The sequence below is a fragment of the Sarcophilus harrisii genome, chromosome 3, assembly GCF_902635505.1.
Source record: "Sarcophilus harrisii chromosome 3, mSarHar1.11, whole genome shotgun sequence".
Lineage (NCBI taxonomy): Eukaryota > Metazoa > Chordata > Mammalia > Dasyuromorphia > Dasyuridae > Sarcophilus > Sarcophilus harrisii.
The window spans coordinates 393053266-393065520 of NC_045428.1; the positions used below are offsets into that span (position 1 = coordinate 393053266).

Consider the following 12255-nt stretch of genomic DNA (forward strand, 5'->3'; position numbering starts at 1 on the left):
ACAACATACATTTATTCATTGTGAAGATACAGTGAGATAATTGGTAAAGCATTTTGCAAATTTAAAATGCTATCTACATTATAATTTTTCTTCTTGTTGTTGTTAGGATTATTGTTACTTCCCAGTTCCCTTCTGGGTAATTTTTTTTTTTTACATTTTTGATGAATTCTACCCCCTCCCCACACACATACCTTCTGTAGTAAGTCTGTGCACAGATTCCTTAAGTCCTTTCACCAACTTAAATGGGGAGAATAACCTGCATTTAATACAATAGGCATGCCTGTCAGACAATCAATTCTTCAAGTCACTGGAACAGTTCTGGTGATTTCCATATTTCCTGCTATTAATAGATTTAAGTTTCTTGTTCTTTATGGTGTCTTCAGAAAACTGATACTGTTAAATCCTTAAGAAAGTTTTATTTTTTTTTTTAAATTTTGTTTATGTGCCCACTGCTTCTTAGCTTGGTCGAGTTTTTTGGGAAGGGAGGTAACAAGACAATTGGAGTAAGTGACTTACCCAGGGTTAAGTTTCTGAGACCAAATTTGAACTCAGGTCCTCCTGACTCCAAGACCAGTATTCTATCCACTGTGCCACGTAACTATCCTTTTGGGTCATCTTTTAAATTGGCTACAATTAAAGTTAACCTTACCACACGATTTTACACTTTCAGTGGTTGGTGACTAAGATATACCCTACTAATAGGAAGACCAGTAAGTAGAATATGTGAAAATCATTCACTGTCTATAGCCTCTTCTGTCTTGACTGTTTACCTGTTTCTTGTTTTAATTGCTGTTTCTTTGATTTTCTACCTGTTGTTTACTGTACTGTAGTCTAATTATAAACTTTTCCCCCCTTGGATTTGCTTTGTAGAGAATCTGAGTATGGCCTTTAACTGCATTCTCAATACCTCCTAAAGATAATGACAAGTGGTTTTTATTTAGAATTCTAATACTTGCAAAGTGCTTTGCATATATTATCTAGTTCTAGATCTTGTTATCTAATTTGAGCCTCTAATCCTGTAATTCTATTATTTCCTTTTAAAAATGAGGAATTACTGCTTAGAGAAGTGAAGTGGCTTGGCCACTGTCATTAGGAAGCATCTGAAGTAGGGTCAATATATCATGGCAGGTATTGCTGGTTACCAAGAAAGCAGTTCTTCTCCTTGTTGGAACTTATAATGGGGGAATCAAAATAAACATGTATATATAAAATATAAGATAATATTTTTATATATAAGATTTGACAGGATAAAATCCATCATTGGGCACATGACTCTGGATGGTTATAACTTATTCAGAAGAAGTAGAATAGATAAAAGGAAAGAGGGTAGCAGAATTTTATATTATGCAGGGGTATACACATGTAAATCATCTTGTAAGTTGTAATTGCTATATAAATATTAAATTTTATGTGACGATATCCAAGAACAGAGAGGGAGCATGGAAGTATTTCAGTGAAGGTCAGTGATGGGGAAAAACAATTTATCATTGGGGTATGTTATAGATTAACACTGCATAATATAAAATATTGCATAATATAATGCATAATATGCATAATATAATATAATATAGATGCATAATATAAGATAAGAAACCAAGACAAAGATAAAATAGATGAATTTGGAAAACATCATTAGATTGTAAGCTCCTTCAGAACAGTCTTTTGACTCATTTTGTATCTTCAATACCTAGCACAGTTCCTGGCACATAGTAAGCATTTAATAAATGTTTGTGTAGTACTTGAGATCGCAAGTCTGGCACAGAGGCATTATATAATTGTGATGAGGAACTTAGCCTGGAGTCTACTGGAATCTTCTTTTTGCTGAAAGCAGAACAGCTACTAACTTTTTCATTTGTTAATGCTAATTTCATCCTTAAAAAGTAGAGGAGCCAACAAGGAAAAATTCTTTTGGAGATGAGGGGCTAATGGCTAAACAGGTCGTAGAATATGATTGTGTTAGAAGGCTTTTGGTCTATAAGCAGTGATAAGCTGAATGGTTTCAGAGAAACCTGGGAAGATTTATATGAACTCAGCTAAGTGGTGGAGTAGATAGAGTGCCAAATCTGGAGTCGGGGGGCCCATGTTCCCGAGTTCAAATCTGGTCTCAGACATTTATTAGCTGTGTGACAATGAATAAATCACTTAACCCTCTTTGTCTTGGTTTCTCGTCTATAAAATGAGCTGGAGAAAGAAGTGGCAAAATATTTAAGTATCTTTGCCAAAAGAAAACCAAATGGGGTCATGAAGAGTCAGACGTGACCTTAGCTAGGCACTTAGTCCAAAATTCTTTTTTTTACAGATGCAGAAACAGACATGTTAAAGAGTTTACTCAATGTCACTTGTTGTCTCTAGGTTACATCAAGGACTTGGGGGTAGGGAGAAATTGGTTGTGGCAAGGTATAGCCCTGGAACAACTGTTCAATTCTGAATTTGCTTTTTTTTTTTTCTCTTTTAGGGAGGATAGCCTTTGCACTGGAAATGTCAGAACAAAAATTCCTACCAAGGAGTTGATACCCCAGGATAGGTAAGGGACACCACTGGGATGTGATTTCATTGATCTAAGGAATTCCTGGATGAGGAAATTCACATTATTAAAGTAAGTTGGTGTCTTCTCTGAAACTTATAGAGCTTCCTAGAGCACTGCCCCACAGTCATACAATCAATATGAGTCACAGGTAGGGTTTAAACCCAAGTCTTTCTGGCTCTGAGTCCACTCAGAAGATAATAAAAGTGAACCCATGTTAAATTCAAGTTACCCAATTCAAATTATGATATATCCTTGGGTTATGAAACATGGCAGATATAATTGCTGAGTCACTGAAATTGATATCTGAAAGATCATGGAAAATAGGAACTATCTAAGATTGGAGAGGGACAAAAATGTCTGGATTTTCCAAAAAAGGTAAAGAACAAAGCCTAAAACTTTTATATATGATTTTGGCTCCTGGGATTAAGGACCACGCCCAAGTGTGAAGGGGGAGGTCAGTTCTCAATAAAGCTTTTACTATTATGAATTATAACACTTGAAGGAATTTCAAAGCAGCCTTTACTGAAGCAGATGTTGCTTGGGAATTGGGAATGAAATAAATTGGAGACAAGAGGGAAGAGGAGAGAGGTCAGAGAATGCAACTGCCTCTCAGGTTCCTTGTTTCGTTATCATCCTCTAATATGCAAGGATCTATTCTGCTGCTCTGAATTAGATCCCCAGCAGCCACTAGCAGGTTGCTCCCATAACATGGGATAATTCTAGAATTGATCAGTCATTTTTGAGATGATTGGCAGGCATTTATAAAGAGAAACAGTAATTAAAAAGAAGTAGCTTGATTTCAAGAACAGGTCATGCCAGAACTAATATTATTTCCCTTTTTGAGAAGATTACTAAACTAATAGATGAAGGGAATGCTATGAATATTTTTAGCAAAGGCTTTTGAAGCTAAATGTATTAGATAATTAAAAAAAAAATCAAGTGGATTCAGAATTAGTTGGATGGCTAAACTCAAAATCCAGTTGCTAATGGTTTATTGTTAGTGTGGCAAGTGCTCCCTGCACTAGAGTAACTCAGAAATCTGTGTTTGGACTTGTACTGTTGAGCGTTTTCCTCAATGACTTGAATAAATGTCCCCTTCATCAAATTTGCAACTGGCATGAAACTAGGAAGAATAGCTAATATACCAATGATAGTTAGGGTCCAAATGGCTAAATCATTGTTTGAATCAAATTAGCTTCACAAATGTAAAATGGAAGAGGCGTGTTCAGATAGTACTTGTTCTGAAAAAGATCAGAGTGGGTTTTTGTTGGTTTTTTTTGTGGTGGTGTTTTTTGTAGACTCCATGTCAAAAAATAATGCAATCTTGAACTGCATTAAGAAACATAGCTTCCAGAAATAGGGATCTCATAGTTTGTTGTATTCTCCCATTATCAGAATTCATATGCTAAATGAATATATTTAGTTCTTTTTACCATGGTTTAAGAAAATAATTGATAACCTGGAAATGTTTAAGGAAGGTAACCTTGTTAATGAATGATAGCCTTGATTCCATGTGACAGAAGACTCACTTAAAGAAACTGGGCATATTTTTCTGAGAAGACCTGTTGACCGTTTTTAAGTTTTTAAAGACCCCTCACTTGGAAGGATTATAATTGTTTTCTTTTACCATAGGGAGGAGAACCAGAATCAGTGGGTCTGAGTTGCAGAAAGACATGTTTAGACACATTTTCCTAAATTCGGTGGGGAAGGAGGAGAAACCAAAATGAACAATTTTCCACAAGTTAGGTAGAGCTATCCAAGTGGAATTGGCCACTTCTAAAGATGATGGGTTCCCTCTTTTTGGAGGTGTTCATGCAGAGGCTGGATGAGCACTTAAGGTATGGTATAGTGTAGATTTCTTTTAGATATGGGTTGGCGAAGTTCCTTCTAACTCTAAAATTCTGTGATTCTGTATTTTACATACATCCTTACATTATCCTAGGGGAGTAACCTAAGTATAATCACTCTCATTTTACAAATGAGGAAACTGAGGCCCAGAGAGAAAAAGTGACTTGCCCAAAGTTCCACAGCAAAATTAATGGCAAAAGTCTTTTTCTTGTTTCTTTTTTTTCAAATAAATTTATTTATTTTAAATATACATTTTTTGTATAACAACAACATACCATTATCTTCCTATAACACAACTTGTTCAGCCATTTCCCAGTTGATGGGTATCTACTCATTTTCCAATTCTTTGCAACCACAAAAAGAGCTGCTACAAACATTTTTGCACATGTGAGTCCTTTTCCCTCCTTTAAGATTTCCTTGGGATATAGACCCAATAATGGCACTGCTGGATCAGAGTTTCCAGTTTTATGGCCCTTTGGACTTAGTTCCAAATTGCTCTCCAGAATGGTTGGATCATTTCACTATTCCACCAAAAATGCATTACTATCCCAATTTTCCTGTATCCCCTCCAACATTTATCATTATCTTTTCCTGTCCTCTTAACCAATCTGAGAGGTATTACTTGGTACCTCAGCGTTGTTTTAATTTGCATTTTTCTAATAGTGATTTAGAGCATTTTTTTCTTATAACTATAGATGGCTTTAATTTCATCATCTGAAAATTGTTTGTTCGTATCCTTTGACCATTTATCAATTGAGGAATGACTTGTATTCTTGTAAATTTGACACTGTTCTTTATATATTTTAGAAATGAAACCTTTATCAGAAATGCTGGTTGTAAAAGATTTTTTTCCCCAGATTTGTACTTCCCTTTTAGTTTTGTTTCTGTTGGTTTTGTTTGTGCAAAACTTTTTTAATTTAATGTAATCTAAGTTGTCTATTTTGACTTTCATAATGTTCTCTTGGTTTTTTTTGGTCATAAATTCCTCCCTACTCCAAAGATCTGAAAGGTAAATTATCCTTTGCTCTCATAATTTATGCCCAAATCATGTACCCATTTTAATCTTATTTTGTTAAGAGGTGGGAGATGAAGGTCTATGCCTAATTCTTGGGTTTGTCTTAGCAGATAGACCCCCAAGTATTTTATCTGTAGTAATTTCAAATGGAATTTCTCTTTTTATTTCATGCTGATGAACTTTTTATCGGTAATATATAGAATTGCTGATGATTGTGTGGGTTTATTTTATGGTCCTGCACATTTGCTAAAACTGTGAATTATTTCCAGTAGGTTTTTGGATGATTTTCTAGGATTCTCTAAGTGTATCATCATATCATCTGCAAAGAGTGATAGTTTTCTTTCCTTATTGCATATTCTAATTCCTTCTTTTCTTTTCTTGTTGCTAAAGCCAACATTTCTAGTACAATGTTGAAGAATAATGGTGATAATGGGCATTCTTGTTTTACCCCAATCTTATTGGGAATGCATCCCACTTTTCTCCCTTATGAATAATGTTTGCTAAAGGTTTTGGATACTGTTTATTATTTTAAGGAAAGTTTTCTTTATCCCTGCACTCTCTAGTGTTTTTTAATAAGACTGGGTACTGTATTTTATCAAAAGCTTGCATCTTGCATCTATTGAGATCACATGATTTCTGTTGGTTTTGTTATTGATATGGTCAATTATGGAAATAGTTTTCCTGATATTGAACCATCCCTGCATTCCTGGCATAAATCCTGTTTGGTCATAGTGTATTATCCTGCTGATGAGTTGCTGTAATTTCTTTGCTAACATTTTATTTAAATTTTTTTCTTCAATATTCATTAGGGAGATTGGTCTTTCTCTGTTTTGGCTCTTACTGGTTTAGGTATCAGAACCATATTTGTGTCATAGGAGGAATTTGGCAGTATTCCTTCTTTACCTATTTTTCCAATTAGTTTACATAGTATTGGAATTAATTGTTCTTTAAATGTTTGGTAGAATTCACTTGTGAATCCCTGTGGTCCTGAAGATTTTTTTCTTAGGGAGTTCATTAATGGCTTGTTCAATTTTTTTTTTCTAAAATGGGACTACTTAAGTAATTTGTTTACAGTACAAACCTTTTTCCATTCCTTAATGTCTTTTTCTTTATGTCATCACATAAGAGTCCATTCATAGTCATACCCTCAGTACATCTAATGCATCCCTCTGTCTCTCCCAGTGACAGATACATTTTTTTCCCCCCGTTTACCTTTCTCTGCTTCTCTTGAGTTTTGTGTTTGTAGATTAAATTTTCTATTTCTTTCTGGTTTTTTCAGTAGAAACGATTGAAAGTCTCTTACTTCATTGAAGCTCTGTCACTTGCCCTGAAAGATGATGCTGAGTTTCATTGGGTAGTTAATACTTGGTTTTAATCCTATGTCTTTTGCCTTCTGCAATAGTATTCTAGGCTCTCCAATCCCTTATTGTAGAAGCTTCCAGATCATGGGTAATTCTGACTATTGCTCCTTGATATTTGGATTATTTTTCCCCCCCTGGCAACTTGCAGTATTTTTTCCTTGAGGTTGGTTGTTCTGGAGTTTTGCAACAATGTTCCTTGGGCTTTTTCTTATGGAATCCCTGTCCAAAGATGATCAATAGATTCTTTCAATGAGTATTTCCCCCTCTATTTCTAGAATATCGGGGCAGTTTTCCTTATTGATCTCGTGAAGAATGCTCTTCAGGCTCTTTTTTTGGTCATGCCCTTCAGGTAAGCCAATAATTTTAAAACTGTTTCTTCTGGAACTAATTTCCAGGTCAGCTGTTTTTCCAATGAGCTATATCACATTTTCTTTCATTTCTTTCATTCTTTTTAGTTTGTTTGACTCATTCTTGCTGTCTCATAGAGTCATTAGCTTCCATTTGCCCTGTTCTAATTGTTTAATGTGTGATTTTCTTCGGCTAGCTTTTTTATCTCTTTTTCTATTTGGTTAATTCTACTTTTTAAGGAGTTGTTTTCTTCAGACAGATTTTCCTTTCTTGTCCAAGATGTTGATTCTCTCCTGCACACTTCTCGTTTTCTTTTTCATTTTTTCTTCTACCTCTCTTGTTTCCCTTTTAAAGTCTTTTATGAGCACTTCCAAGAAGCCTCTTTGGGCTTGAGAACAATTCATATCACTCTTTTGAGATTTCTTCTGTGCACATTTTATTTATCTGAGTTTGTGTTTTGGTCTGCCCTGTCATCATAGTAGCTTTCCAAGTCAAGGTTCTTTTCTGTTTTTTGCTCATCTTCTTTCCTTTTCTTTTGGTATTTTTTCTTTTTTTTTACTTTTATGGTTAAGCTCTGCTCCTAAGGTAAAAGAGCAGCCTACCCCAAGCTTCCTGTGCAAGTCTGAGCCTTGGCTTTGAGCACAAGAATCCCTTGTGTTTGTAGGCAGTAACTTTGCCTGCTTTTTTTAGGAAATGGCCTGGTTGGTTTCCCAGAGTTTGCCTTCTGAGCTGGGCCTGGAAGCTTCCCCACTGATTTGCTCCTCTCCTTAACCAGGACTGTGAGTCTTAGCTGCTGATTTGCCATGACCCTCTCACTGGCTTTCCCAGACCCTATCTGACCTGGGCTGAACACTCTTTTCATCCCAAGGAGGCTGACCTTCCTTGAAGTTTTTCCAGTCTGTCTTGTGCTGGAGAGTTTCATTCCATCAGACTGTTCAGAGGTTTGGTTTGGTGTGATTTTCCAGGGAAATTGGGAAAGCTTGAGCAACTTCCTAGTTTTACTCTGCCATCTTGGCTCCACCCCCAGAAGTGACTCTCTCTCTCTCTCTTGTTTAAAGTCATAAAATGAGGTCAGTAGCATAGAACTCAACAGCTAGTCCTGACTTCCATTAAGTGCTCTTACCACTCTACATGATTTATCTCAGAATTTCTTTCCCTTTGATTTTGGAGTACAACATCAATATTTTAATGCATGGACAGTTACTTTTACTTTCTTCAAAGCAAACCTTTTTTTTTTTTTTTTTTTTTTTTTTTGATAAAGCTTTACCAACCTCAAAAGCATGCAATGTTCTTAGTGTCAATTCTTAGATGTTTTTAGTTATATTTATGTGAAAACTTTGAGGTGCTTTAAACAAAAATAAAATTTGTCTTCATTTTTTCTTTGATAGTTTCACAAGTTATACTTTTTATTTTAATTTTTTATAGAATTATCACTTACCATAACTGACACCACCAAAACATAAAAAAATAGTTATTGGAGCTTTGTTTGTTTTTATTTTGCATATATTCTGATTTTGATTAAACCCAAGTAGTTTTGGCACTAAAGTTACTGTAATGAATTCACTGTACTTTTAAGGATAGCCAGGAGACTTAGAGACCTTTTTGCTTAAAAATATGGAAACTAGAATTGAAAGGGCTCTCAGAGGTTGTCTGGTCAAATTTTCTGTCTCCAACACATACACACACACATTTGTGTTATTGTCTTCCCTCGTTAATTAACAAGTACAACTATTTCTGTTTGTATGGCAACTTAGTACAGTTTTTCCTTGGAGAATAGAATGGATGAAAAGTACAGAGAGGCAGATTTAGATGAAAACATTCATTTGTCATTCCTGTAAGGACTTTCCTTGGAAGTAAGTTACCAAAAGTATGTAGAGTATTATGAATTGGAAGGGCAGTCTTCTGTGTTTAAGGAGGGAAAAAACACAGGAAAACCCTGTGTGTAAGAGGCAAAACTCTGTTGCTCATCTGTATTATTCTCGGGGGGTCGGGGGTGGGGGAGTGTTGAACCAAATATCTCAGTGAATTGATCTTGCAAAAATACTGAAATAGAAGAGAGATATATGCCTTCTTTTTTATACTGAAGCAGAGATTATTTTAGATGTAGTCACTTATTAGAGGGAAAGTACAAGCCTCCTGTTTGTTTGCTTCCACACATTTAAGGCAAAATTTCTTAACATTTCAAGTTTTCTAAAAATGCAGTAAGTTGCCGGAGGAGGTAATTCACCTTTATTGGATTTTTTCTATTGGATGCTGCTTCTTAGTTGTAATGTAGCAAGAAATTTTCCATTCAGGCAGTGGGTTGGATGAGAAGTTTTTTGAGATACCTCCAATTTTAAGGTTAATGATTCTATATTAGAATAGTTGAAATTTTATTGTAGTTTTGCATTAATCATGATACATTTGTTATTATTATTTACTCTTTATCCCCATGCAAATTCAGGTCTTCCTCACTTTAGATTCAAATAACATCTTATTTGCTTCTCTTTTCCCCAATACATCCTCCAAAGAATTGTCTGAGTGACTTTCCTAAAGTACAAATCTGACCATGTAATTCATCAAATTGCTAAACTTCAGCAGATCCCTTTGAGCTCTGAAATCAAATATAGACTCCTCTGTCTGGTAGAGCTTTTCATAATCTGGCACCTTTTTACCTTTCTAGATTTTTTACATGCTATTCCATGTCCAGGTGTTGCATGTGTATGTTTCATCTTCTATATCTGTACCTTTGCATTGGTTGCACATGTCATGCCTCTCTCTTGGAATCACTGGTTTCCTTGAAGACTCAGCTTGGCCTTTTGCTGGTCACCCCATCAGTTAGTACCTCTCATCCAAAGTTACCTATTAGTCTACATGTGTTTTGTATGTATATATTTGTCTCCAATAAAATGTAAACTTTTTGAGGATAGGGAAGATTTGGTTTTTGTAATTCTATTTTTAATAGAGGCCTGGAACATTATAAGCCTTTAATTAATCCTTATAGGTTAATTTCTTTAGATTCTGAAAAACTTAGGCCCAAGTTCAAGGCTATATATAACATTTTGGTGATAAGTCTAGAACTGGAATCTACATTTCTTAAGTCATAGATCTATCTGCTTTCCTTTATGTGATATTGGTAGTAGTTTTAGAAGATTAATGAAATACTAACAAAATCAATATTTGTTCCTGAGATAGCTACAACTAGATAACGAAAGAAAATCTGTGACATCAAATGAAAGGTTTGAATTGTTATGAACTGTTGGAAATTTGAATGTTTTTTGCCTTTCTGGAACATAAAAAATATATTATTGTTGTTATAATAAACTCTTGTATATTGTTGTTTCTGCTCATTATTCCAACCCATCTCTAAAGTTTGAAGCAGGAGCAGCATCCTTGATTAGATTTATATTACTGCTTTTGGGTTTAGTGGGAAGAACAGTAACTGAATGCTGAAAATACTATAGCATACATTAACATATTTTGTAAACTCACCCTAAGAATGTTAAAGTGAAAGAGACTATGGAGGAATGATTCACTTTCCTTGTAACTATATATATATTTTTAACTATGTTATTGCTATTGTGAAAAAAATATTATCTTGGAGTTAATTGACAATCTGGGTACAATCTTGATATACATTTTCATGGATGTTAGAACAAAGAAAAATAAGGAGATGTTTAAAGGGTTGGGTAAGCAATTTGAAAAGCAAATAAGTGAAAAAAAATGTGAACTTGAATATTTTGCTATGGAAGCTTTCATTAATACTGTTCCTTACAAAGAAAACTGAGTCTTGGTTTTTACTTTATAAGAAATTATAATGAAGTAATATACTGAAAGGGCTTTTGTTAAAGGCAGTTTCAGCTACAATATTGAATCATGGAAAAGAACTTCAAGGAAAGTTTCATATACTGGTCAATGAAAAATGTTATTTCAATAAAATTATTCTTGAAACTATGAAAAACAAAAAAAAAACTAGTTTAATGCTTTATTTTAAAAATCAGTACTTTTAACTTTTAGAGCAATTTTACTTTTATTATATCATTTTGATTTTATAATTATTCTGTGAGTATGGTAGAATAGAAATAATACTTAATTCTCTCTATTTAATACCCAATATTTGGTTTTCTGACTTAGCCCAGCAGCACTGCGTTAAGAACTTTAGGGAATACTAGAGAGTTGGAAAATATAGTTACCCTTAACTTTTACTTTGAATAATTTATATTGTTGGAGGAAATAAAATGCAGACTGTTAAAAAATTTGAATATAGGTTTAAATGATTAAAATCACTAAAACATAAGCTGCACTAAGAATTTTGGTATACCCTGTATATGAAGGAACTTGAGGATGATTTCAAAGTAATACAGATAATTCCAGTAATCCAAATAATCAGATTTACTTAACTAGTATGGTTTATTTTTTGGTGTGCAATTCTCTCAAACCACTCTCCAACCATAGAACATAGCTTTTTCTTAGTTTTTTTCTTATAATTCAAAGATTTGCCTTGATTTGATCTGTATCTTGTTTTCCACAAGGAAGAACCCTGGACTATTATACATAGACTCTCATTACTTTTCTAAGATTCCTTATCTTTTATGCCTTTCTGTTGCCAGCTTCATATCCCAGGGATAATAATAATAACCATAGCTTGCATTTATATAGTGTTTTATAATTTACAAAGTTCTTTATATCTATCTATCTATCTATTGATCTTCCTGGTAATTGAGGATACTAGGTATTCCTATTTTATAAAAGAGAAATCCAAGACTAAGGGAGGTTGTCAATTACCCATAGTTGCAGAGCTAGAATTGGAATTTGGATCTAGGATTCTTTTTACATATATAATCATGGGCAGATCATAAGAGGACAGTAACAGCTCACATTTACCGAGCATTTTAAGGATTTTAAAGCATTTATATGTGTTATCTTTTTTGATTCTGTACAAGAATTCTGTGATGCAGGTGCAATTATTACCTCTCTATTACGAATAGGGAAATTGAGGCTTGGAAAAGTGAAATAATTTGACAGGAGTAACATAGCTCACAGGAGTACGATGTGGGACTCCAATCCAAATTTTTGAGTAGAATCCAGTGTTCTGTCCATCATATCATGATGCCTGTAGATTTTTGGACTTTATTGAAACAGAAGGAAATTAGATCCTTTATTCCAGCTCCCTCATT

At 34.3% G+C, this 12255-nt stretch overlaps 1 protein-coding gene across 4 annotated transcripts in view; it reads left to right on the plus strand.

Moving 5' to 3' along the window:
• The window catches only part of SESTD1 (SEC14 and spectrin domain containing 1), a 111994-nt gene that overhangs the window by 19255 nt on the left and 80484 nt on the right, over positions 1 to 12255 (plus strand). For 3 of the 4 annotated variants that reach the window (XM_031960383.1, XM_031960386.1, XM_031960385.1), the window contains exon 2: positions 2456 to 2524. The gene's annotated coding sequence lies outside the window, so the exon portion shown is untranslated. Of the gene's footprint in view, positions 1 to 2455; positions 2597 to 12255 lie in introns of all 4 variants that reach the window. The other variant, XM_031960384.1, reaches the window with a different exon arrangement.